The following is a 2500-nucleotide window of genomic DNA, read 5'->3' on the forward strand; positions in this document are numbered from 1 at the left end:
GACATGGAAAATCAGTGGTTATTGAATATCTATGTTCATGTTGTATATGGAAAATGTTCCCTTATATTACATTGCGTTAAGTGGAAATGTGCAGGTTTGTGTACAAATGAATGTTTTATTTATATTTCATTGTAATTAGCATTGTTACCAAGGAATATTGTCTTGTGAATAGTACAGTGGTGACGTGTTTGCCTAACATTTCGCATGGTAAGAGATCGATCCCCGCCCAGGACCCTGAGTTTAAGCTGTTTACTGGGGAGGCTACTGCTGTGGTAGGGCACCACAGTGGGGGGTTGGGCTTGCCCGGCTGACGTTCTGGTGATCATCTATTTTTATGGAACTGGAACTGAAACCAGTCACCTTTAACCTTTAATGCGATGTAAGTTGTTTGATAGTTTCGTTCGGTTTGTGTTGAATAGTTGGTTTCATTCGTTTTGTTGTTTCTTTTGTCGTGAGCGAACGAAGCGGAAGTCATGGCTTTGGGAGAGAGAGCGAACGCATTATTTTTACGACAGAGGCAACAGAGCTTTCGGCCACAGTTGCTGCCTGTCACTTCTCAATGTACGTAGCGTGGTTTGGAGAACTTAATCAGAGTGATGAGAATTTCACTTTGATTAACGATGCCGTTCCTTCCCAGCATTTAATGAAGTGGATGAATTAGTCAACCAAAGTTTGGATGAGTATCTAATATTATTTAATTGCCTTGGATGGGATAAATCGCTAGGGATATGCATATCTGTGCGTGGGATTCCGTGACTGGGTAAAATTCAATATATATTAATGGTATCGTGGTTTACCTGTGCCTATCGTAATCCGAACTCGGTAAGAACTTCATATGAAACTAGTAAGTATTAATTGGGAGGAAAAAGCTCAATAGAATATAGTATGTCCATTTGTTTTGGTAACACAACGCAATGAATTCTTTATGTAGAGAAATGGTCTTGAATTCTCTTAAACGAATCTGGTAATTAGTAATTAGTAATTTCTGTAATTGACTGAAGTCATTATATGTTGTTGCTTGTTTGACCCTAATAAGTAGCGATATCTGGTGCCGTGACCAGGATATGTCGGCAGTATATTTGGTGTTGTGAGCCAAGTTGGTAATAGTTTGTAGTACTTGTTCGCAGGATATACGAAGTCGTAAGCCAGTTTGATGAATCTTTAGTATGAGTCCGCAGGAATGTGTTGCCGTATTAACCAGGTTTATGTGAAATTTGTGAGATTTTTTGATAATTTATAAGTTTTGAACGCCGATCATATAATAATTCTTTGGTTTAGTGACATGTATGATTAATACCGTTGGTGATTATATTGGACATTTACGCAGGGTTTTCTTGCTAATAACTATGTTGTGTTGATGTTTTGCTGGTTAATGCCTACCCTCCCTAACCTTGTTGAATCATTTTGTTTTTGCGCGTTTCTTTAACTTGGTATGCGGTATCCTGCCTACATAACCAGACGTGGTTAACCCTTTCTCTTTGTGTGGTGCCGCAAGAAACAGTAAATAGTTTTTTTCGCGCTATTTGTAGGTTAGAGGCACTTCAGGCTTGATTAAAACGGTTTCGAATATGAAGTTTGATTAAATTAGTAAGGCCTTGTCCTGCTTGCCTTGAGTCTTAAATTTGGTTTTGTTATTTTCCTTTACTTTGAATTAATATAAATTGTCTCTTGTTAGAATATTTCTCGTTTAACAATTTAGCAGTGAAGCGTAAAGTAGCTATTGTGGGACATTCTCATATCACCCATATGGAAAATTGTTTTCATAGTGGTAGATCGGCATTATTGGAACCCTTAGAATATAAGACATTTGGTAGACCAGGGGCTGTTACAACCAATCTTATGACACCTGGCCTGATAACCGAACTTACTACCTATGGGCCTAGTATCACTATCTTGTTCATAGGTAGCAATGACTTAGATGTACCAGGAGATAACCCTAACCTGTTGAATAGTATTCACAAAAATATTCTAGGATTTGTAGAGAGTCTACGTACAATCAATAATTCAGAGGTTTTTGTTATTTTAATAGAAATACGTAAAACACCATCTAGAAACCCTGCCGAGAACTATCAAAAGAGAAAAAACTGTTTAAACTAAAAATTTAAGATAGATACAAGAGTTAGGGTGATCCCTACTTTATTATCAGGTGATATAACCAGAGATGGGATTCATTTCCATCGTAAAAGTTACAAGGCGTTGGCTCAACGTATTTGCATTGAGTCAAACAAATATGTGAAAAGTAAAGGGTGGTAGAAGGTGAGTAGGATCGGGGTTACCCCGTCCTTCCCCTTCAGATTTAGGGCTGGGTTAAGTATGGGACAGGGCCTGCACATTCCACTACGCACGTATTATAAAATTTCTCCTTTTCATTGTTTAATTTGGGAGAAAATTATTGGGCGATAAGTCACCTTTGTGAAAAGTTGCTAATTTAAAACTTTTGAACCCAGTTATTATAGTTGGATGCATATTTATTATTTATTGAAAATTTGAATATATTGTA

The sequence above is a fragment of the Palaemon carinicauda genome, chromosome 30 (genome assembly GCF_036898095.1).
Source record: "Palaemon carinicauda isolate YSFRI2023 chromosome 30, ASM3689809v2, whole genome shotgun sequence".
Lineage (NCBI taxonomy): Eukaryota > Metazoa > Arthropoda > Malacostraca > Decapoda > Palaemonidae > Palaemon > Palaemon carinicauda.